This window comes from Agelaius phoeniceus, chromosome 2, assembly GCF_051311805.1.
Source record: "Agelaius phoeniceus isolate bAgePho1 chromosome 2, bAgePho1.hap1, whole genome shotgun sequence".
Lineage (NCBI taxonomy): Eukaryota > Metazoa > Chordata > Aves > Passeriformes > Icteridae > Agelaius > Agelaius phoeniceus.
Window position 1 is genome coordinate 60,265,056 of NC_135266.1, and position 26,313 is coordinate 60,291,368.

Here is a 26,313-nt window from a genome sequence, read left to right on the forward strand (position 1 = left end):
TACCAAGCTTCTTTATTCCCATATATTTAGTTCTCACTATAGCAGTAATGCACTCTACAAGGCATCAAGCCTGTTAATCAGAAAAGCTTTCAAGGCCTCCTTAGTTCTAACAATTTTATTGCAGATAAGTAAGCAGCTGAAACTGCATAAGTTCAGGAGCTGCAGTAACTCAAATAGCCAATCTGGAATAGGAGAAAATTGAATGCACTGTTCTCAGCAGCTTTGTCTCGACTGGGAGAACGGAATTATTCTTCAAGTATTACCATGTGCCAGAAGAAAGCATTACTTAGGATTGACTATTGGCTGTCTAATTGCAGCACTGAACCGAATAATTTGAAATGATAGCTATCTAAAGCCAAATTGTAAAGTGAATAGTGAACAAAGCAATAAATAATAGAATTACACATACTATATGTGATTGCTCATTGAATCAGATTGCCGGTCATAATAAAAGTCAAAAGTAACAATCAGCCTCATTACTACAGAAAAGAGGAAATGCCACTAACTGTTTCTAACTCCTGTCATCAACATATATTTGCTGGCAAATCTCTTTTGATTATACTGGACCTAACCTTCACCTTACTCCTTTCTTATTCCTAGGGGTGGGATGTCTCATACTTTAAGGATGGTTTCCTCACTGTATAAACTGCATGTAATTCCTTGGTCTCTCACAACACTGGCTGTTTTCACTCAGAAAATGAGCTGCAAAGCACACCCAAATGGAAGGAGTAAAGGCAATGGGAAAGAGGAGCATCACTTGGGTTAAAGAAGATGCTCTCAATTTGTTCTGGTAGATGAGACTGCATGTCTCCAGTGAGATTCTCCCCAGGGACTTGGATGAGCTACAGATATTTGCAATATATATATGTTTCTCTCTATGTATATGTATGTATGTATGTATGTGCGTGTATACACGTCAGGAATCCAAATACTGTCTCAGTTTGAGGGTCATCCCTCATTTGCCTTGAAAATGCCCAATTCAACTGCAACACAAAATAAATAAGCTAGAGACACAGTTCTCACTTTACAGCATGTGCAAATGGCATGCAAGTTTATTTAAGTCTTTCCAGTACAGCAGCAGGGTTACTTGTAAGAGGATAATTTTGCATTTTGCTGTCTGAGAGCTTTTTCTGTATAATTGTTAGTATGTGTGGCAACTGACATTCCAGGCACTGCAAGTCTATTCCTTTCCACTGTTACAAGCAATGTCAAAGGAGCTTCATATGTACCTTTTTCTGTTCTCACTGCATTATTTATCAAATGAATATGAAATCAAAATGTTGATGCACGGAACAATATGTTAAACACTCCAATGTGCAATGCCAGCTTAACCTTGTCAACCTTCCACCACTGGCCAAAGGTAAGTTTCCTACTCTTTTAACCAGCATTTACCACTCCTCTTTCGCCTCTTATATTATTTTTTTTAAGCTTTCCTGTTTTCTTTTTCCCCCTACACTTCATGTTCAGGGAAAAAAAAGTCCACATAAGCCCTTGGTGGTGCATTTTATTTTATAGCTGATGACAACGCTACCCAAGAGATTTCAGCACATACACCCTCACTCCCAACAAACCTAGAGGCAGGTTGAATCTATAATTTACTTCTAACCTTGCCTGAATACTGAGTTTTTAATGAAGTGCTTTCTCTAACTCCCTAATATTTATCTATTTATTTCTTGACATCTCATATCTACCACTGACTTGGTTTCATATTCAGGTTACTTTCTGAGCACGTCAGCACCAATTACTTGTAGGACTACGATATGCAGATTACAAGAACTTAATGGACACCTTAAGTAAATAAATCACATTCTCACTACTCTAAGCACATCCTACAATCAGGTTCTTATATCATATAGGTTTAAAAATCCCAATCTTGAAGCACAAGTCCAGCAACATGGATTTCTCTAGTGGTTGTTGCACAAATCCTCTTTCTCATGAGACTCAGCTTTACTGATTCCTTGTACCATCAGTATGAAAATTCATAAGGACTTGGGCGTCACTTCAACAGATCTTGGGAGGGAAATAGAAAAAGGAATCTCTGACCCAAAGATCACATTGCAGATGACAGCTCTCTTCAAAGCCCCACAAGCAGGTAAGGAAAACATGTGAGAGAATTGATCATCACTGTAGGAAATGTTTCAGATGATTTGCGTTAACAATAGGTTAACTTGACTGGACACCAGATATCCACCAAGCCATTCTGTCATTCCATTTTCTCAGCTGGACAGGGGAGAGAAAATAAACTGTAAAACAATTCATAGGTCAAGATAAGGCCATTAATTAAGCGAAAGCTTAATTAATTAATTAATTAAGCAAAAGCAAAAGTTTGTGTGTGCACAATCAAAAAGAAAAGCCAACAGTTTAATTCTCTACTTCCCATCAGCAATGATGTTCAGCCACTTTCCAGGAAGCTGTGGGCTTCAGCACATGTGGTGGTTGCTTGGGAAGGCAAACATTGTAAATAACAAATGCCCCCCACTCCTACTCCTTTTCTTAGCTTCTGTATCTGATCTGATGTCATATGGCATGGAATATACCTGTGGTTACTTTGGGCCAGCTTGCCGAGATATTTCCCCTCACAGGATCTTGCCCAACCCAGAGTACTGATGGAGGGGGGAAGTGCTGGGGAGACAGTGCTGGTGCTGTGCCAGCCCTGCTCAGCAGCAGCCAAACGTGTGTTATCAACACCTTTCCAGCTACCAGTGCAAGGCACAGCACTGTGAGGGCTGCTAAGGGAAAATGAACTCCATCTCAGCCAGACGCAATACAAAATGCCATGCAGTTTTGGGGGCTTCAAAGCAAATTAAGGATAAGGAGGATAAAAAATGCCCACTATATATTTCTCTGCAAAGTATCCACTCCCCACTACAGCTGTTAGCTTTAGTCCAAAGTGACTTTCTCCACATAAGAAATCATAGAAGCACTTGTGTATAGACTTTCCCAAATTACAGGGTTTGTTATTGTTTACAGTTTTTTTCTGTTCTGCTCCAATATAGAATGAGTGAATTGCCACTATCATTTTAGGTTTAGCTTGCACAGATAAATTTGGGATGTCTGGTTTTGGCTGGTTTTAAGCTAATGGAAATAAGCTTCCATTATCTCCATACTGTTTGGAAACCAAACACTACCAGATATCATGCCATTGGCATTCAGACAATACTGAAAAATTGAGATAATATTGCTGTTATCTGCACTATGTGAACCTATTTCTCTTTAAATCCTGGGCCTCAGTGATGTCTAATTATTACTGGCATTAATTTTTGCCTACAAAATCCCAAGATGAATGTCATTGAAAATTGCCAGTGCCACAAAAAGGCACTGACAAAAAAGAAATTAGGATAAACCAATTAGAACTGAATGCGACATTGCAAACTATTTGGGAGAAGGAACAAAGCAAGCTTTGATCATTTATTGCTTTGATAGGGACCTAAGGAGGATACAGGCTCAGCTTGGACACATTAGCACTGTGCTTGTGACTTCTATGGAGTTATGTTCTCTGACAGCAGCTAAGGAGCTGTTACTACATACTTCCTAACCAAAATTTTAGGTAGATTTGCATTTTATGTGCTTTTAAATATGCTGCTTCCTGTGTATGCTAAAGGCAGTCCTTTCATCATCCAACTACAGATAAAAGCAAACAAATGCAGGAAAATACAACTACATACAAATGGCCTTAGAAAACATGGATAGAAAAAAATCTAAGGGGAATTCATTGCACTAGCCAGGTTTCAAAATAATTCATTAAACAGATACCACTTGTCCTGTCACTGACTATCAGTCTGGAAATGGATAATGTTCTTAATGTGTCTGCTTTCATCACATTTTCTCCCACTATCACAGTTGGTAACATTAGCTATGTTCAGGAAGCACTTTACAGTCTCCATTGCTATCTTATCAATACCACCACAAAAAGAAGGAAATACATGGGGGAAAAATAATCATAGCAGTCTATGGTAATAGTTGAAAGCATAATGCTTCTCTCTGGCACACAAAAAAACCAACTTGCCCTATAATCCTACATGTCTGTGGAAAACAGAACTTTAATAATCAGGTTGAGACTTGCCATTTAAGTTTACAGCAGCAAGTCTGTCATATTTGTTGTTAACATTCTGAATAATCCTTAAAAACAGTAATCTGCTTATCATTTATCTTTTAATATAACATTATTATTTCAGGAAAGCATGCAACAAGGTTGAAATGGCCTTATTCCAACAACAATAACAACAAAATCAATCCTTTTCTACAAATTTGATATAGGCAGGCAGTGTACTATTTGAAAAAGTTCAGTGAACCATGAAGACTGGCATATGCACCATAAAATTCAAGCTTTATTTGATGAAGTTATTGAGCATTGCATTTACCTCAACCAAGGTTTAAAGCAATCATCCATATTTTTACTGTCATCTCAAGTAGGAAGATTTGAATACGAAGAAAATCAGATTGCTACTTCTGGGAGTTTCAAGGGGATCTGAGGAGGGGCACAGAAAAGATCCTTGGTGTTTAATGAAAAATATCTGTTCAGTTCAATTATGACACTAGAGGCTCAGCACAGTGCAAAAATAAAGGGGGATGAAAAAAGACAGTACAATAATAACATGAAAGAATTTTGTTCTCTAGCTTTCTGATTAAAAGTGTATTTTCATGTCAGCTTTAGGAGAAATTATGTTCAAAGCCTGTTTGCAACAGAGTCTGTTTTAATTTGTCAAAGGTTTACGTTGTATAACTCGATCACATTAATTGCAAAGATTGTCTTCCCTATTGTTTCCCTGCACTTTTAAAGACAAACAAGAGGAATCCAGCTCCTGTGGTACCACCAGGTGTAACAAGATGTTTTCTTTAGACAGATGCCTGCTCATCACAACTTAGGGCTAGCTAGTCAAAGTGGGAGCTTGCTGGAATCTGATATCTTATGTTTTTTAATGTCAGTCAAAACATTGGAGGCATCAGTTTAGGGATCAAATTCAAAAGCTTAGGAGATGTGTCTTCCTCATGTGATCAACTTGACATTGATGCCAACATAACTAGAGAAAGCAGGTATGTGTTTCAGAGATTATATTCCCCTGCATCAAACAGAGTGTCATATAAAAGACACATCTCTCAGATGGTTACAAATAAGCTTATATTAATTGAGTCTTGCATAGGTTTAGACTCAACACAGTACAAGAGGGCACAACAAGGTCAGTGTGCCTTCCAATACACTGCTCAGTAGCAAGTTAAGCTTATTGGAGGGTACATGCCTAACACTCTCTGACTGTCCTGAACCAACATCATCAGTTCTGTGGCAAATCTTTCGTCAATAATAGGGTCTTTTTAGCAATAGCACAAAAGCCTAACTTGAATTGGCTGCTCTGCCAGAGGAGATTCTGAGTCACCTCCTCCTTTTACCTTCTACACAAGTGTCCTAACCACCAAGTGACAGAGCAGACTGAAAAGAATTGGGACCACTTGTCTTTAACCTTGCCCACAACAATCTGCCATAAAGCTGACAAAAAGGACTACGGAGGTCTAAATAGAGTAAAACTAGGAGACTGAAACTCTCTAGTATAGAGGGTAGAGACATGCAATAGATAGAAATTCCTTGTGTCCACTTCCTCTAGTGGGTCATACTAAATGAAATGTTGAATTTTTCAGAAAAGCCCAGAACTCAAGACTCCCTCTCTCCCTTCAAAGCACTGAAGTAGGCATTTGAGTGCTAGCAAGATCTCAGTACCCCAGTTAATATCTGGGCATCTTAGAATTATGACAGTATCACACCAAAAATAAACATTGCACAGCAGTGTGTTTTATTTTTAAGGGTGACAGAAGCTTTAAAGTGATTTTTATGAACAGAGAAGGAACAGGAGAGGATTTTGGTAATATAGTAGCCCTTAAGGTTAAGAGTTCACTAGAAGCTATTTTAGTTCTAAAATAATTTTCATAGATAATAGGTTTCTGTGGTAGGGACCCCAGCAGGCAGAGAGAAACATCACTCTTACTCAGAAGCTTTGTTCACTCTGCTGAGGCAAGGAGGATTGAGCCTGAGTGTTCACCTTGTCCACATGATTTAACTGTGAGTCCTTAATGTGACACCATGACAACGAACTCCAATAATTTTCTAGTAAGAAAGTCGTTCTAAGTAGTGTTGACAGGAACTGGTCTGTGTCACTTGACATCTGGGCCAGAAGTCAGTCCTTGGCCCTTGTCTGTGCCTGTTGGTGCACCCAGGAAATCAGTGATTGTGTCAGCAGGGTCCTGAGTCCCTTGAATAGAGAAGTAATGGGAACTTTGCAGGTAAGTGTGAATGAGCAGACTCTAGAAAACTAACAAGAATTAATTAGGTGGCAGAAGAAGGTTCAATACAAAAATCAGTTAGTAAATAAATGGAGCTGCCTGGAAACAAAAATGTATATCTGATAGCCTACACTGTAAAGCATCAGACCTGTATCACAACCCCCCCCAGAACCAATACACTGAATAAAGTGTTCCTTCTAGCTCAAATCACCAATTTGTCAGCTAACAGAAGCAAGCAAAGGAAGACACAGCTCATGACCATATGTACTTTGGGACTCTAAACTAATTTTCTATACTGAAGCACTGCGGAATATGTTAATGTCTTTAAAAACAAACAAATAAAATGTTTCTTTTCTGACTGCAGCCCACTGGAGAAACAGTTCTTTGACGTTGCTGTCCCACCATGAATTTAAAGGATATGGATAATTTACAACCTTGATTAACAGTCTCAGAGCTGCAATAGCTCATCCTCTTCACATCCCATCCTTTTTATTGAATGTGTTTAAGTATTCATGAACACATGATGGTAATCTTGCTAACACTATGAAAAGCAATGACATCCTCATTATAAACTGCTTGAAAATGCTCATGATCCTTTCACCAGAATGAGCTTTGTACAATTAGAAGCCTGAAAAAGTCACAGGTGCGCAACACAGGGTGATAAAATTGTAATTGTAAGATAAAATGGCATTGTAATGTCCAGGACAGTAGATTTTGCAGATACAGACAGAGGGCAGGGAAACCAGTACTCCTTGTAATACTAATTTCTCTTTTGTGCTCAATTGTGTCCTGCTTGTATATTCAGGCTGAAAAAATCCCCTAGATTTCAGGGGACAGAAGGTAATTCTATCCAAATCCAATAAAAGGGAGCTATTTAAGACTCCGTATTTCTCATCATGGGGAAAATAAGTTTGTTTTCTGGGATCAAAAATGACCTTAGGATGTCTGACCAATGTCTCTCTGGTTTTCTCTAGAGATGTAATATATCATTTGGGATATTTTTATCTTTTCTAATAGGTTAACTGCTTGCTGTGGAAATGGGTGTGATAGAGCTTTAGTCATGGAAAGAGTGTTTAGGCAACATTCAACAGGAGGTTCAAGGTGGAGTTGACATACTGTCAGACCTTCTACATATCTCTTGTATAGTTAGTTCTGGAATTTCTATGGAATATTAATCCAAATATTTCTGGGTGGGACGTGCCTGGCCTCGTCTGACCCTTGCTGCTGGACCAAAGGCTGCAGCTGTGCTGTTTCACCCCAGAGATACCTTTGGCCAGCTGGATGCTGCAGCTGGGCACCCGGAACAAATCCAGGCATAGTAGGAACTCAGTTTACCTCTGGTGGAAAAGATTCAGGGGATGGTGAAGAGAAACAGGAGAGGATTCTATCGTAGAGTCTTAATCCAGAGTTTTATTCCAGGATGGTAGACCTCTGAAACAGCTCCCAGTAGAATCCCGACCGCATGGTCTCGTCTCCTTTTAAGCCCGGGGACAGGGGGAGGGAAGGGACAGGTGAGGGCAAACCAGGTGTGAGGAGGGGAAGGCTCAAGGGATACAGACACTTGGACAGGCCAATGAGCCCGGACCTGAGGGGCATCTTTTGAACTTCTGCCAACCACACGACGCCCTTGCTGGAATGTTAAGATTGATGGACAGCTCTTAGCAGGAGGGCAAAAGGGGAAAGGAAAGGTTGGCACACCTGAGGGGTTGGGATATGTGAAACAAGAAATGGCATCACACTACAACAAATTTCAAAATATATTCCTTTCCTTTTTTTGCTTTCATTTTCTGTGTGCATCAGACCTCTGAATTGCTGGATATTGACAAGTAGAAGAGGCCAAAGACACATATTAAATGCCCTATGCCTACAAGTCAAGACAACCAGAGGCAGTCCTTAAAAACATAAAGGTGTGCTGTCACAAGCACTTCCACAGGTGCAGAGGGAGATAGAGACAGCAGGGATGTAGCAGATTTTAAGAAACTCTGAACCCATGTAGTAGCTGGTTTGACATTTTGTGATGGAAGTGAGGCTTTGAGATCTTAATCCCATTTATCATTTTGGCCTTTCAAGAACTGATAGGAAAAGAAAGAATTCAGGTACAGTTCAGTATTTCCACTTAGTCAGTTAATCATGCCAGCGTTAAGTGGGATAATGGCAATGAAGGAAGAAAAGATAAGGCAGATGTGTCACACTCAGTCTGGAAGAGCCATATTTGACTTAAATACCTTCACTATCCTGGAGAGTTAGCAAAAGATTTCATTTACCTCACTGGAGACTTTCTGTTTAACAATCACTGCAGGCAAATCAAATGAGACAGAGAGGTATAAAAAAAAATCACAGAATCAGAGAATATGCTGAGTTGGAAGGGACCCATAAAGCATCAACAAGTCCAACTCCTGGCCCTGCACAGCACCATCCCCAAGAGTCACACCATGTGCCTGAGAGCATTGTCCAAACACTTTTTGAGCTCTGTCAAGGTTTGATGCTGTGACCACTTCCCTGGGGAGCCTGTTCCAGTGCCCAGCCACCATCAGGTGAAGAACCTTTTCCTGATATCCAACCTAAACATCCCCTGACACAGCTTCAGGCCATTCCCTTGGGTCCAGTCACTGTCACTACAGAGAAGAGGTCAGCAGCTGCTCCTCCTCTTCCTCTCACCAGGAAGCTGTAACTGCAGCAAGGGCTCCCCTCAGTCTCCTCCAGGCTGAACAGACCAAGTGACCTCAGCTGCTCCCCATACAGCTTTCCCTCAAGGCCCTTTACCATCCTCATTGCCCTTCCTTGGACACTCTCTAACATTTTAATGTCTTTCTTACACTGTGGCACCCAAAACTGTGCACAGCCCTCAAGGTGAGGCTGTCCCAGTGCAGAGCAGAGCAGGAAAATCCCCTCGCTTGACTGCTGACTCATATTCAAGGTGGTTTTTTTTGAAAACTGGACCTGTTTCTCTGCTGTCAGAGAAATCTACATAAGCATAAATTCTTCTGGAAATAGGTGGAGATGTAGCAAACACTTCTGCAAAAGTGTTGCATACTGCATTTTTTTGGCACTTAGCCTGCCTGGATGTACATAAGCACATAAAGCAGAGCAGAATTCAGCCCTGTGCTTCCAGTAACAAGAATATACTTTGCATTCAGGAAAGCTTTTAAGCACATTTTTAAGGTTAAGTGTGGGATTCATCCCTCTTCTTCATCCTGGAAGTCATTTCTAGCAACATTTGGGTGCATTCCTGCCAATATAAGCCGCCAGAGCTGGGCACATTTCTCTTCCTGTGAATGAACTATTCATATCCCCAAAAAGCAATTTCATCCATTCCAAAACAATTTTATGAATTCAACATTAATTTGACAAATAGTTTCAGCTGGAAGGGTTTCTTAAACTTAGACTGGTATAAAAAAATACCTGAAACAACCACTTTTTTCCTCCAGTTGTCACCAACACTGACAGAGGAGTGCTTCTTAAAATGGACTCAGGCCCCTATCTGCCTCTAAAGAAAGGTTCCTGCACAGCACAGGGTACATTATCTAAAATTATCTGCTCAATATCTCTTCTTAATACTGTTCAGCTTTGTCTAAACTGCTTATAGAATTCCCTGGAACAGGGGCTGGAAGCCAGGTGTCAGATCTGTTTGCTGGCTCAAAGATCCTGCCAAGTGGTCTACTGCAAACCAACATCCAAAGAAGGAAATTAAATGCTTCAATGAACCACCACCCTTGTTCCTAAAACTGGCCTTCCTAGATAGGTAGATATTTCATGCCTTCTGTCAGGACCATCTCCAAGTAGTGTAATTGAATTCTGTTATCTCCTTTGTTCTCACATCTGACTTATTATTGTTCATTCATTTATTTATTTATTTACATTCATTTTATCCAAGCTGGTAAGCTTGGATCCTAAGACGAACTCTGATGTCACTGACCCTTGAGAGGAATACCCATTTAATCAAATAGAACTATACACAAATAATTGTGTGAAGTTGTCATTAGCCATTAAATGGCTGCCTGCTTCCCTGCTGAGGTACTTGTCTTAACAGTCACTAATCCAGTGACACAACTGAGGTCTTTACTGAAGGATCATCTGGATTTATTATCCTCAGTGGTTAAATACTGATACGGAGTGATTCCATTAGGAAACCATTTAGAGTGTGGAGCTGGAATGCAATGTGTAATTCTTAAAGCTAGTCACAAGGAAGAGAATTTGTATTTAACATGTCAACTGAAAAAGAAAAATATTCATGTATTTGAGTAATTATTTTAAAAGGAAGCCTTTCCAGGGGATTGTTCTTTTGGTTGGTTTTGGGATTTGGGGTTGTTTGGGGATTTTATTCCCAAATTTTAACTTAGCCTGAAAGAATTGAGACTTCCAGATAAAGTGGGTTGAAGACATAGAAATGTGTCTCTGACATGTAGGAGAGAGACAGAAATATTTCTTCTTAGCTAATTCAGGGTCACTTTATGCCAAGCACTCACAGCAGCTGATGTGGAGAAAAAACCCTGTTAACAGGACATGCTATGTCCGGAGCAGAACTTCTTCTGATCACTTCTTAGCATTGACCCTAAAATCTTTTGAAGCAGCTACACCTCATCTTAGACTCAAAGTCAGACTTCATAGGATGATTCATTCCCTGAAGTCTGTTAAAAGAAAGTGTTATAAATACATGCGTCCACTGACTTTTGTCTCCTTTTTAAATCAAGCACCTTACTCTATGCAAATTTGGAGTCAAAGATGCATTTCAGATGTAATAAAGCCAGCAGGCCCAGGATCAAGAAGTTTCTCAGGTGAAGAAACCAAATCTGCTTATACAAAGGAAAAAGTCTTTTCCTGCAGTGTCAGAGTAATATGTTCTTCAAGTCCTAACCATTATGCATTCCATTTATACCACTTCTTTAATCAAAGCTGAACCTGGTGAATTGCAAATAAGAACGAAAACATTAAATGTGAAAGGCCAACTTGCTCATCTATATTTTTTGTCAAAGTGACAGTTTTAAAATTACATAGGTAAAATACTTCACTAAATAGGGTTATAAATGTGTAATTCATCATGGCAGAACATTTTTATGCGGTTTAAAACTACTCTTTTATTTCAAGAGGTGAGGACACAAAATGGTAGGCTTATTCTTCATCCTTTCATTTTGCAGTTTATTTTTGACATAGCAAAGATGCAGCACAGTTGGAAAAGCTCTTGGAATGGTATTTGTACCCTTCTCTTTCTAAGCTGTTGCTTACCAGTGAGCATATTTCAAAGCTGAGCCGGGTTAGTGTGTGTGCATACACAGCACAAGCCTGTTACTGGATAAGACCCTCAATGCTTCACAAAGCCCTAGTGCTGGTAAAATGGGAACACTTTCTGCACCTTGGCCCCTCTGCCCACTCCCACTCCACCCATACACACCACACTCCCCACACCCCCCCTGTCTTCTTTCCCCAATCCTCTAGTAAGGTTCTATGCTGCTGAAACAGGAGAATCAGATTTGTTACCCCACTATTAATGGGAATTCCTGAGTAATCATTCTGCAGCATAGAGCTGGGTATATGGCTCCCCAGTGGCAATGGATTTGTTACTCTTTAAAACACGTATCACTGGGAAAACTTAGACAAAAAGGTAAAAATTAAACCTGAAGAAATAAGGTAAATGCTTTACTCTCTTTACTTAGAAACTCTCATTGTTTTGCTGTAATTTACCTGGAATCCTTGTTCTTCATTGCAAGTGTGAATTCACATGCTGAGATTGCAACAAAGGATTAAGATAAAACTCCTGGTTATGAGTTGGGAAAGAAAAACATCATTGCAAGGTCATATAGAGAAGAACATCACTGCATCCAGGTAGTCTGCTGCATATGATGTTTTTGAGAGGCTGGCAAGTACAGAGCTTGAGGCAGGATGAGGAACTGTCACAGAGAGAAAGAAAGAAGAAAGGAAAATGTGATCTGACTCCTGTTACATCCCAGGGAGATTGCTTCCAAATTCCACACCGGTACTAGGTCAACCACAAAGACAGTGACCCAGAATAATACACCTCAGGTCTGACATTAACCCCAGTGCCTTGTGGGTCGTGGTTCAGAGCATTTCACCCGTGTGATTGTGAACATCAGTCAAGGAACTAATTTCTTCCTCCCATTAAGTTCCCCGGGTGTGAGATTGAGGCCACCATGGAGACCTGAGCAATAAAGTTAACCAAGAACTGCACTTTGATTTCAAGAGCTTTCAGTTGCATACTCAGTCCCTATATGGCCCCAGCCCCAGAGGGCATTCACCAAAACAATCCCCAGTACATGAAGGCCATGAATCTCTGAATGCTTTGGCATGCATTTAGGAGAAGATGATCTCAGTGCTGCTGCTTTGAACTCTCTGCAGGAAGACATGATGCCCAGATAGACCCTTGAGGAACCTGCTGCCATTCCTGAGAAGCTCAATAGTTTGCTGCTGACTGTGCTCCTTGCCTCAGTTTTCCTTTAGTTTGGATTTAATCACAGGATTGTTTCCCATTTCCCTGTGGCTGGACAGGCAATCTCAGGTGGACAAATTTTTACTGTAGCTAGCTAGAGCTTTCAAAGTAAATGGGGTGACATCACATGTTTTATTATGAAAGGAAAACAAAAATTTTTTTGTGTGTTTTCTGATGCTTTTTTACTTACCTCTGGTAAAAAAGCAAAACAAGCTGTGATGAGGCAGTTGCATAAACCCATAATTTGGCAGCCAATTAGTCTTTGATTTAGACAGTTGCTTTTTGAATATACTTCTTTTTTTTAATGTGATTCCTTGCAGCTGAGAAATTTACATTTTAAAAAGTGCTTAATGCCAAGGCAGTAGTGGAATCCCACATTTGTCAAATAAGTAAACTGAGACAAAATCCAGCCCTTGTTAACATCCTAGGCTGGGACTGCTCTAACAGCAAATGAAAGAGAGGAGGGGGAGAATTTTTCCTCTGCTAGTGCAGGGCCTGTGGGGCCATGCAGGAGAGGCAGATTCCTTGTTGCCGTTTCACCCCGGCTAGGACAGGGTATAAACAGATGTGCACAGCAGACAGAAATACCTCCCACATAGCTTAGAGCTACTGTGTAAATTTGTCACCAAAGGTGGAGATTGGACAGTTTAAAGCAGAACAGAAAAGAGGAGGTTGTGACTGTAACCTCCTCCTGCTGACTGTCCAGAGAGGCTGCAGACACAGGTGTGACACTTGAGCTGCAGGTGTGACACTGGAGAGAAAAACAAGGTGGCCTCTAAATTTAAACTCTACCAGTGCACGAATCTTGTTTGCAGTCTGGTTACAGTCAGCTCTTGAGGCTGTGTGGAGATCTAGTGGCAAGAACAAACTGCAGCTTCTGTCATAAATGCAGATGCTAGGGTTTGCTTCATTTTAAACTCAGTCATGTCAGAACCACACTGCTTTGTACTGAATACAAAAGGAGAGAAAATATACTTCCATTCACTTTAATGAGACCCACTGCTGGAAGAAACACTAGCCTTGCTGAAACAGGAGAAACACCATGAGCGTTGAACCCTACTAGAAAAAACAATTTCTGAGTATGCAAAGCTGGTCAAAGATATGGCAATTTTCATACGGGTGTACATTTTGGTGAAGAAGGTAGTTAGGAGTCAGCCGAGTTAGAGTGGATGTGGATCAAGAACTGATATCTCTTTAATATCTCTCAAAACACATTTCTATCTTCTTTTTCAGTTTCCTAACTGGAGGCCTGATGCCAGAACACCCACAAGGCTTAGTCTTGATCAAGGCTGAAGTCTTGGTTCCTCACAACTGGGGCACACAGCACAGAGAAAACTCCTGACCTTGCTTCCTATGCTTGAAAATTTTACAGAGAAAAACCAGAAGTCTAACAGACATAGAGATAATTCCCTTAATAATTGGTCTCTCAGATGCTGCTCTTGCACTGCTCCTCCAGGAGAACAAGGGGGAGACCTGTTGTCCTTACACATCCTGGATGAGGTTAGTGGAAATCCAGCTCCTGTTGGTGTGTGAGAAGTAGATATCTTGCAGGCTGGGGAAGAGAGGGCTTCAGAGGGACCATGTAGAATACTCCAGCCTCTGTGAGGAGATCATCAAGAAGATGGAGACAAGCTGTTTATGACAGTACACTCTAGGAGAGAAAGAATTGCTGAGCAGGTACCAGGAAAGCATTTCTCATTCTCAGGAAAATCAACCCATGGAAGTGGTTGCCCAGAGAAGGTTTTCCAGACCCAGCTAGATAAAGCCTTGTGCAACCTAATCTGAGCCCACAGCTGCCCTTTAGTTAGTACTGTGTTTGACTACAGACCTTCTGAGGTCCATCCCAATTTGAAAGATTTTATAACCTAACCAAGAAATTCCAGAACGAATTGTGATGATGAAGCTCTTGTGGCAATTTAGGAAGCAGAGGGCAGCACCTCAGAAGTGCCTATAGCCCTGGAGAAGAGCTATCAGCTCAGGGATTCTTTTTGTTTTCAAGTTCCTTTGCAGAGGCAGTATGGGATTCACCTCAGCTAGCAGTGAGACCCTCAAAGTTAAATTTCCTGTCTCAGCCAGATCTGACCCCCCGTCATAATCAAGGGGGATAAAGGAAAATTCATCTTATCGTAACTGAGGGTCCAAAATGAGGAACTGGATAGGCACCATCACCTTGGAGGTTACAATGTCTCTTGTCTAGAGAGATGATGCTCAGGTGAATAGCTTGAGCATGTATCTTTTGCACAATAAAACCTGAAACGAGCCTGTCCTAAAACTGAGGGAGGTGCAGGAACTGCAGGAGCTCAGAGACACTCTGAGACAGGGACAGCATTTGCTAGAAGTTGGAAAAGCAGAACATGTGAGGGCATAACTCCTGCTATGATCCCCTCCAGCAACTCTGTGCAGAGTGATGCTCTGGTTAAGGCCCCAGAATTAGGCATGGGAATTTCTACACAACAAGTGCAGGGAGAGCAGGAAAATGCAATTTTAGTGAATTGGCTGGGATGGGATTTGCCAGATTAGCTCAGCACGTATAACTAATTGTGTTTATCCTGCCCAAGCAGCAGGCATCAGTGTAATGTGCCTGGAGTTGTTATGCACTTTATGTTTCTCATCCAGGTTTCCCTAATCCATTCTACACACACATCCCTTAGGGAATCTGTCTGCTCTAGGTGTAATACTCTGGTTTAATCTCTGCTATCCTTCTGCCAGCCCATGCAACTCAAGTCCCACTGGAGTCTCCTGCGTCTTCATGAGCTTCCAGGTGTGTAGGAGAGAGAGAATTATGTCTGCTCAGTTCTGGTTAGGCATATAGATCAATTTCTTCTGAGTTCTTGTGCTGACTATTTAGGACTGATCCAAAAGAGCTGTTAGGTGTCTGCAAGAATCAGCATGTGGGCCGTAGGATGCAAAGACAAAACCTTTCCTTAGTTTCTCCTGGATTCTCCTAATTATAAAAGTACCCACATACTTTTTGCATCAAACTTCCCTCAGTGCCTAAAGATCTTATGGGTCTGCACAGAAAAAAATTTCAGTTCTGACAGCCCTGATGAGCTCCAACTCACACCCAAGCCCAATTAACATTCAGAAACCCACTCTAACTCCCTCTCATTTTCATGTTTTTCACCTAACACACCTACACAATTAGGGTCCTTATCAAACACTGTGGTTTCTACAGCTTGCTTTGAAAAGGCACCCAGAAGAGGAGGCTTCTGTTCCTGCCTTTGCACAGTAGTTACAGCGGGTCTAGATCACAGAGGGGACCTGCATTCAATCCCCACCTTACCTAAAAGGGTTCAAGCTTACAACAACATCCCAAGGGAAGGTCTGAAAGACACAGGCTCTTATACTCAGGTGGTTGGCTGCTTATAGTCCTCAGCCTCTTCCTGAAGGTTTTCCACTACATAGGAAATGGTTAATTTCATAGGTGCTGGAAGCAGAAGGAAAGAGTGTCATGCACTCACTTAGCAGAGCACCAGAACCCACCTCCCTCAGGAAATGCACTTGTGTTCATGCTCTGACACCGGTGATGTTTTTAATGTGCACAATCCACAGAACAAGTGAAAAGAGAGCACACTCCACACTCCAGCACCCCACAGTCAGGTGTTCACAGTACCTCCAAGGAGCAGTGAGACATGGATTGCAGCCTCCCCAAGGAAATGTGGGAGCTGAGCGTGGGCTGTTGCTTCTTGGGTGACTGCACTGGGCTGTTACATAAGGTGACACCGTTTCAGCAGCATATCTGTCTCTGAAAAAAAACAGAACAAAAACTAAAATAAAGTGTGAGACCTCTATACCATTTTGGAAGCTAAAGGTAAAAATACTCTGAGAGTAAAATAACAAGTTGTGGAGTCCAAGTGGATGAAGGCCCCTGCTGCCATGGTAGCATATCAGAGGGGACAAGACCAATTCCTGTCCTTAGATTGGCTCTGGTTTGTGGTGCACTGCTTGCAGAGGTAATAGCTCAGGTCTTGGGAGCAACTTCACCACCCAACCCTTTGAAAGTTAATTTACATAGACAAAGCAGCACATGAACTGTGGCCATTCTCCTATTGCTCCAGAGCTAACCCACTGTCTGTAGCTGGAACTTTACCCACACCAGGTAGACACACTGCTTCCTTACAAATAAATTTTGGGTGTGATTGTTAGAATCCTCAAGACAGCAAGGCTGAAAAATGATGCTCCATGAAAAACACTTTTCATTGATTTTAGGGAAGCCAAGCCTACTTTCCTGATTTCTTGCTCTAGAGAGAGCACAAACATCCAAAACTGAAATCAATGTTATGAGGTGATAATTTTCTTTGCACCCCTCTTTACTCACCCCTGTAAATATATTTAAAAGGATTCACAGAGACAAAAAGAAAAGACAGGTTCATGATCTTAAGCTGAAAGTATCACAGAATTGAAAAGTATCCTTGCCATATATTTTTAAATCAAGATACATGTCTCTATTTTTGCCTTTTAAGTATTCTTATATGTTAGAAGGTGGTTTTTTTATTGCCACTACCTGGAAATAGTTTTTAGAAGTGTGCTCTTACTCATTTATGTTTTGATTCCCTTTTCATTAATGGTTTTAATAGACCCTTACTTTCCTGTATATTTCTGCTTGTAATTTAAAAAGATGAAACAAATGCTTTAAACAAAAGTCCTTTCTTTCAGCCAGCAATTTTTGGTTTATGTATAATATTTTACATATAGAAGGCTTAAGAAAAAATAAATTAAAATGCTTTTGCAAGGAGCAACACAGACCATTAAAGCTTTTGTTTTTTTCCATAAATAGCTCAAATCTGCCATCTAGTGATATAAAACAGAATTTAAAGGAACCAGCCCCTTGGATTTTTCTCTGGAAAAATCTTGCTTACCTTCCAGACGTGCAAAAACAGTGCCATCTAGTGGATAGTCCCGAGACTACGCAGGCAAAAATTAAAAAAAAAAAAAATATATATATATATATATTTATCAAAATATCTATTGCTGCTGGCTGCACAACAAGCTACTTAGCCATTTTGGAGTGGATTCAATAGGCTTAGTGTCCTGCGACTCCATAGAAATCTTTGCTGCCATCATTTGAGGTGACATATAAACCTCTACATATATTTGTTGTTTATTTTAACAGCACCAAAACAAAAGACATTGTGCAAATTTCTCTTCAGGTTAAATGTACCCTTTATTCTTGCTTATTTTGTAGTTTTGGCTTGTTGTTATTTTTATATTCCCTTAATGGGATCATCTAAACTTTAAGGGATTTTGGAAGGATAAAAAATATTGATGGTCTTTAAGCTTGCTTTAAAAGCAGAGAGATCTAGCTCTTTTTTACAAAGACAAATATAATTTGTGAAGTCAAGTGATCTGTACTTTGTAGTATGCCACAATAATAAACAAAAGACATTTTATAATCTACAGTTTTGCTGAGTTTCATATTTCTTCCACCATTTGCTGAGTAGTGCTTCGAAATCACAAATGCATCCTGTCGAGCTCAGTAAATATGAAGAGAGTAATTTTTATTTGTACACATACCACGTACCAGGATTTCAGAAACATTGTTAAAAGCAGGGAAAAGGGACATTGCATAGACAAGGACTGCCCTTGGGACTCAGTGCCTAAGTACCTGAAGAATCAAGTAGTCAATTGCTGGGATTTTCAGATACTTACCTTCAAAATTGCTTTCAACATTTAGGCCATCTTGCTTAAGGGCGAACAAATTCAGATTCAGGTCTGATGATTCAGATCTTTTAAATGTACTTTGGTAATGATTCCTCCTGGAATCCAATGTGCAGGCAGCCTTCTATGCATGTGTTGACTTAGAGGCAGATGAAGATTTCACAGTGCTCCCCAGTGTGCCTCTGATCAGAAAAAGAGGCTCACTGCTCACAAAAGAGTGGTGTGAGCTCCATTCTATATTCGAGAAAAGAAAAGACCCTCCTTCTCTGGCTTAGCTTTCCTTAGCTTCAGGCTTGCAAAGATTACCAGATGCTCACATCTCATCCAACTGCCTGAGGGCTCTTCTAATGGTTAAGAAAATAAATGGGTGATTTTAATGCATTTTTCTTCTAAAATTTAGATACCTTCTCCTTCCTGTTGAAGTTAATTGAGCCACAAAGGCCCATTCTACCTTCTCTCAAGTACAAAAGAGTGTAGAAGGAGTACTCAGAGGTAAACAGCTCCAGACAGTCACAACTGATCAGGTGCAACTCTGTTTCTGGATAGAACTGGACATAGACCTAATTCTTCTCAGGAAATAATGATAATAGTCTTGCTCTTAACAAAAGTTCTCATCATTAGCCTGGCCTAGCTCCACTATTTTCCAAAATCTTTTGGTGTTGTACATGACGGACACTCCAGCCAGATGCCAGACAGCAAAGCTGGAGTCTTTATTTTGATAGTCAGTTTATCAGGATACAGAAAGTTTAAAACATGAGACGTCCCTTAGCAGAAATCACCCAAGACATTGAATGTCCCTCGGAGGTCATTGGAAAAGTCAAAGAGGCAAATAAAAAAAACCAAAAAGGCATTTTATCTTAACATTAAAAATATCTCTCATGCAATATAAAGCAAAAATACCTCTTTAATTCCAGCATCAAAAAGACTTTGCAAGCTCTCAGAAACTGATAAAATTATGTCATTTTAAAAACTGCGATGCCTCAATAACACAGACAGGTATATGTGGAGCAAGAGATTATGTGGCATTGGGCCTTCACTCCCATGGAAAGCTCATCAGCATTTGCAGAATCCAAGAAAACAGTTCTGCACTGAGCACATCAGGTAGGCAAACTAATACAGCTGCAGTATGGGGGTGAGGGCTCTTTTCATCCATCTCAACTCTCATCCTAAGAAATACTTTCACTCAGCAATAGACACTCAGTGGGAATTTGTCATGCGTTTGGTGGCACTGGAGACACCAGTGTCAATGCCATTTAAAATGTGATCTCACAAAGGCACAGACTGTTGAGAATGAACTGGTGGAACATTCTGGTCAAGAAATAGTGGAGGTGAACTGCATCAGCTGTCAATAAGTCAAGGAGGAGGGGTGTTTTTATATGTAACAGTAATACCAAAAGTGGAAAGGAAAGAAACCATTCATGGTCTGCACACTCAGAGGGCCAAGCCAGGGTTAAGCACCTGATATTGCGCAATTGGACACAGCCATAACTCACACAATATTCCATCAGAAGGCTGTTGCACAGAACACACACCACTAAGTTAGAAACTGGAGTGAATTATGATTGTGTCCAATATCAAGTGCTTAGCCCTGGCATATAAGGAAAATCTGACCAGAGCTCCAGCCCTTCCCAAATCCAGCCCTCCAGGCCTTCAGAGCCTGCTGCTGTGAACCATGCAATAAGACACCTATCTGACAGACCCTTTCAGGTAGCCAAGACAATGCAGCTAGCTTCCAGCCTCTCTTCTGTGACCCTCAGGGACTGGAAATTTGATTTAACCATTGTACCAACAGCAGCACAACTTTGGAGGGAAAACAGCCTCAGCCTGGGAGATCTTAAACCCTAGGTCCTTAGAGGGCATTCCAAGCACTGTGGACTACCCAGCAGTGAGCACAAGGGACTGGCCTCCCTCACTGTTGAAGTTGCACCACTGGATGGGTGAGAATGCAAGTCTTTGCACCAGAAGGAGAACAATCACTGAAGACTCTGAGCCTCATCTGAGAGTAGGCATAATCTGAAAAAAAGAGTTTTTCATTCCTTACTTCCTTTCTTACCAGCCACCGCCATCATCCTATCCTGTCTGATGTTCAGTCTCAGAGCCAGTTGTGCTACATTTTCAAGTAACACTGCCACACTGCCACACTTTCATGTGTGCCTCCCTCATGACTGTGGAATAATCCCCATAATTTTTAGGAAAACCTCTTTGCAGTTCATTTTCCCTCAAGATTCCCTCAGTTTTATCATATCATCCCTTTGTACTTCCCACTTTACTTTAACCACTTCTTTTTATAAACAATAGTATTTGGGAAAGGGCTGTCTTTCTACTCTGTGCTTGTATTGCAGGCAGCATGTGCAAATTCATGTCCCTGAGCAGAACTCCTGAGAGTATTTGATGAATCTATAGATATAAAATTGTCATTCTGGACATTATGGAAACATCTAGTTCATCCACATCTGTTGGAGATGCTGAGATGAAAAGAAAGTTGGCACAGAACCAAAGATGTAGATAGTCTTCTCTCAAAAACTGAAGTTATCACCTCTCTTGCCTTCAAAGTACTTTTGCCTGAGAGAGAGAGGATTTGAAACAGACTCCACACAATTTTGCTTGGGGACAGCTTACAGAATAAAAAGGTGAAGCATTACAAAGCTGAGCAAGTCAGAGTAAAGACAAATCATTCCTGTGGTGAGTAGCTCCTTGCAGAATCAAAATTCATTTGGAAGCATCTTAGCATTGAGTTTTCAGGGCCCTGTATTGAAAAATGAGACTACCACCAGCAGACCCAGGGCAGGAGTTTTATAAATGTTCACTGTTCCTCCTGTTTATTGAAGCTTTGCTCATGCATCTAAATGACAGAACTAGAACTTTGCTTGCCATTTTAGGACATTGCTGCCTGTATTTCAAAAAATACTTCTACAGTGACCTTGATCAATCAGTTTGCCCCAACTCAGTGCTTTTATCTAATGATAAGTATCACAGAGAAAATGTAATGGTACTGAAGCAGTGACAAAACTACCACTGCCTTGAAGTGCCTTTGGATTTTTTCACACACATCTGCTAAAACCACAAGGGAAAGCAGTATTGGCAAACAAAAGGGACTATGATTAATCTTTTGTTTTCCAGTGTCAACATGTTGCACTGTTGCTACTTTGCCTGTGTTAATAGTAATTAAAACCCCTTCCTTTTTCAGCTTTCTTATTTGAAAAACATGTTAGTGCATAAGGGAATACTTGGATGATGTATCCAAGTACATCTACAAAATGTGTTAAAAGTATAGTAAATGCATTTGAGTGTTTTGAAAGAAATTTGGCATGTCAGATGTTTTTAACTGATTATTTTTTCTCCTGGTGTAATGAGTTAAGTGTTATAGCATTCATCACTTTCCATGATTCACTGAGCTTATATAATATCCATTTGCCTAGCACTGCTTATTTGAATACCAGTTCCACCCCTGCAAGAAAACCTGCAACCTTCACAAATATCTGTTCCCACATTCATTTTTCACCAAACTCACCTGATGTAAGTAGGACTGTAGGAGGACCATGGCAACCTAATAAAAACATTTATGAGAATTAGTGATCACAAAATAATAGTTTATAGGCATGTTGAATTTTAATTTTGCCTCATTTTACAGTACGCAAAGATATACAATGGAGCCTACTTCAAAACTTTTAATGCCAGACATATTTTGCACCAAAAGGAGCGTGAAATTTATTTCTTCTGCTTTCCCTGCTGAAAAAAAACTACACACTGGGAGACTTTTTCAAACCTTTCTTGATTAAAATCATGTCTTTCACATTTCCAGTTAAATCATAGCATAGTAAAAGTGTGATTCCTTTAAATTTGGATTGTAATATACAGTTCATAAAAAATATGGAATCCCTGTTATATTTTTAAATCTCAGTGCAAAATTAGTAGTGAAGATACTGAAGAATCTCTGTTATACCAGAAGTTGAGATGATGAACTTGGGCATGCTTTTATTAGATATCTTCATTCAGGTTCTAGGTCATCTTCAGAAGATGCAGCTGCTGTTGTTTGTTAATTGCCTTCTCACATCCCTCTGGGACAGGTGAGGTGCAGTGAGCAGATGATGGAGGCCTCGAACTGAAAGTCAATGCTTTCATCTGCCTCTGATTGAGTTCTGCTGATTGACATGGTACATGCAACTGAAAGCCCACAGAACCTATCAAACCTGAGAGGGATGTATAGTTTCTGAGTCTTGAGCCTGCGTCTCTCTCCAGCACTGATTCTCAATCTTCAGGTACCAAAGGTCATTTGAAATTATCCAGGAGATTTCTACTTCTAAGCAGTTTTGTAGCTTCCTAATCCTGGGCTAAAACTGGGGAGAGAACTGGGAAAGCTCCATGCAAGATCTGGACAATTCTGTCTATATCAAGAAATTGCTAAGGACACCCTGTAGGACCTTACAGAGCTCAAACTCTGTTGCCCAGCAGGGAGCCCCTGCACACCACTTTACCAGGTGTAATTCCTACCAGTGCCTGTAAGAATCCTTGCTCTGGAAGATTTTAGTAAGAACTTTAAATTACGTCTGTAATAACCATCTAAAAAGGTACAGGAAGCACTCCTGACCCCAAGATCAAGGATGAAGTTCACAATGTTTTTGATTAGCCTCTTACACATCAGTCCTTCAGAGAACTGACTGGAGCACTCTCAGACAGAGCCAGGGAGAGAGCTAAGAAACATAGGTAATCAAGGTTCAATTCCTTAATTTGTTTCCAGGCATTCTTTTTTGTGCCACCACTGAAAACTGTTCTTTTATCAAGGAAATATGGAAAAAGAATAAGCATCTGATCCAAATTAATATGAGGGTCAAGTTGTATTCCCACTCGTTGGAGTACAAAAAGCATGCCAGAAGTACATATGTTTGTTCATATGTAGGACCTTGTTCAGAAGTGTTTTGAAGCAGCCACAAGATCAGGGCTAAATCTCAAGTGTGATATTAGCAGAATCTGCCTCCTTGCAGGTCCTGCCAAGGTTACGGCATGTAGTATGTGCTGAGACATTCAGAGCTGTCAAGACTTAAGCACTTCCACAAATGCTCACCAGCAAAAATTTACACAATACCAGATTTAGGCAGAAGAAGAAAAGATCTAAACTACAGATTTGAGTACATGCATCCCCTCTGTGAATCTGTCCCTCTGTTTTCACGTTGCAAATACAGTAACCTTCTTCCCTCTCTGCCTACAAAGATCCCTAATTATATTAAAGCCTATCATCACTTATTCATGAAAGCATCTCTTTAGCACATTCAATGTGACTGATCCCCAAGGTCAGAGGTACAATGACAGAGAGAAACGTGTGTGTTTTCACAGAAGCACTCTTTAAATGAGTTTTCTAACTTTTTCAGTGAGCAAGGTCAGTTCTATTGGTTTTGTTCAGCTGGAACTCTTTAACAGTAGAAAATTAGATTGTGTAATGTATATTCTTTGCCACCTGATCTCCAACTTGAGTATGCTACCTAGCTCCAGTGATTTTCTTTAATGAGGTGGAAATATATATAACAGTTTTAAATATGCAGGCTAACATTTTCCTCCATCTACAATTATGCAAATTGTTATATAGTTGTCTCTGCATGACAGAAGTAATAACATCTTATAGAGACCCTGTTAAAATTCACTGAAATCATCTACACAGATGGATATGATTTTAGAGCAAATACAACACAGACTCATTAATTAGTTACAAACCACCCTCACCATCTCCTAGCAAGCTAGGTGACATGGACTAAGGCGTGTACTGCGTAAAGATACAATTTTCTGTTTGTAGTAGATGACTGAAACATTCTTAAACAGTTAATAAGATCAAAAGTAACTAGAAAAGTCACAAGCTGTTATTATTTTTCAAGACTTAGAGGAAATATCATATATTTTCCACATACACTCTTGATTATAGACAAGCAGTAAGATAACTATCCTTTAGCATTTTATGGGATGTTTTCTTTTCAATTCCACTTCATTTAACTTTAATGGCGATATTTTAGAAGGACTTTAATTGATATAAACATTTTTATAAACACTGGCATTGAAAAAAATAACATTCAGAATTTTTAAACAGGTCCCATGAGCTCCATTTAGAGCACAAATGAGGTGTGAATTGGTATCTCACACCTCCGCTTCTAGCTCTTGCTTCATTTTCTTTATGAGACAACACATAGTCCTTCCCAGTCTTTAGAAAAGTCCTAAAACAAAGTCTCCAGATGTCAATGTGAAGAAAGAAAGTACCTGCAATGGCTCTTTTTTGGCAATGGAAGAAACAGCACCCTAACAAGAAGCAGAGGCAGAAAAAGCTGAAGGCAGAAAAACGTGCCACAGGAGAACTCCTTTTCACCATATCCTCAGTAATTGTATGTTCCACTTTACCCTTTTTGGACATGTTACTCACCTTTTCCCATTAGGGGATGATACACTCACGAGGGTTTCTGGAGGAAAGAGCAGCTGGCCTATGATTCAGACTTTCCTTTGGCTCTATGCCTTCTCTGTGTGCTCTGTCACCTGGGGAGGCCATAAAGAGGAGCTGTAGCTTCTTCACTGGTGCCTTCAACTCATTTCTGTTATGGAAAGAAAAATCACAGATTCTCTCACCCTACCCCTTGGCTCCTTGACACCCTGTCTCTGTTGCCCTTCGCAAAGTTCATAAGCTTTATTCATTACCATACAAACCTGCATGTTTTAGAGACATGATCCTTCTCTTTTTTTCTTTTTTCCCTTATCTGCTTCTGGCCAGGACAGGGTTATTTTTTGCAGTAGCTAGGAGGGGGCATGGCTAAGACAGGGAGCTATTCTATACTGCCTTATTCATTGCTGGGGCAGGGAGAAGGGACTCTCATTTCCTGGAGAAGGAGTTCCTTGGTGTTGAGCAAGCCTGGCTTAAGGACTAGTTGGGGTCAGATGGTCCTGGCTGTGATCTGGTCAGGTCAGGCTTGGTGAGCATTTTGCATAGGAATCACTGTCTCTTTCACATACTTTTGTTGTTAATATTGTTGGTGCTACAGTTCATTTTTCTCATCTCGTTGGTGTTTCCATTAAATTGTTCTTATCTCAAGCTTTGCTTTTTTTGCCTCCAGTTGGAAGAGGGAGGGGGAGCACCACATGCTTTTGAAGGAGTACTAAACTGAAGAACACCATTCCTAAACCAGGACATTCTCATTTCAGGTCCTCTTTATCCTGCACATACCTCATCTAGCCTATCCCTACCCAGTCTAGTGAACTCTGAGGGCCCTTAATTTCACAGCCACCTTCAACAGAAGTGCTGTTTGAATGAACATGACATGCCTATCCATGCGACAAACATTCACACAAGCATAAATACACATCAAGCATGTAAATGCCCTCAAAATGCATGCAAATAATTTCTACGTTGACTAAATTTCATCTGCACAGTTTTCAGGGCCATTCAGCAAGCTCCAGGCTGTGAGGGAATATGCACGCTTGGGAGGAGGGACGTGCTCCTTGTACACCCACCAATTCAACAGGAAACATAATCAGAGAAAAGAGGTAGGAGACTAATGTCTGGGGACAAGCTGTTTCTGGGGATAAGATGCAAGAAAACACAGGAAAAAGAGAGCATCTGCACATGGGGCACTTACCTTATTCTTCATACCACATAACAGAGCCCAAATATTCAATGGATGAGAGCCTTCAACCTGAGTCATCTTGACCCCTAAATTAACATGGCAACTGAATCCACTTCTCTGGTCTACTAAAAAAAAACTAACTATTTTTACAATTTTTAGCCTTTTCCCTGAGGAAGAAAGAAATGCTTATGTCACAGATCTATATAAAAAAAAAATTTAAAGGAAGTGCAGATACTTATCCCCAGATTACCTAATAGTCTCATAGCCCAGTCAATCCAGTCACACAGCTGGGATGTGAAAAACATATATGTTTAAAATAAAGAAATTCACAGCAGAAAGAAAAGAGAGTCC

The 26,313-nt window shown here is 40.4% G+C and overlaps 1 long non-coding RNA gene across 1 annotated transcript; it reads right to left on the reverse strand.

Annotated features, from left to right (window-relative positions):
- Positions 1–16,257: 16,257 nt before the first annotated feature.
- On the reverse strand, positions 16,258–26,072 carry LOC143693465 (uncharacterized). Its single transcript, XR_013181160.1, has 4 exons — positions 25,975–26,072; positions 24,771–24,880; positions 21,882–21,917; positions 16,258–16,457 (listed from the first exon to the last, which is right to left on the reverse strand). It is a non-coding gene; the product is annotated as an uncharacterized LOC143693465 (long non-coding RNA).
- Between the last annotated feature and the right edge of the window lie 241 nt (positions 26,073–26,313).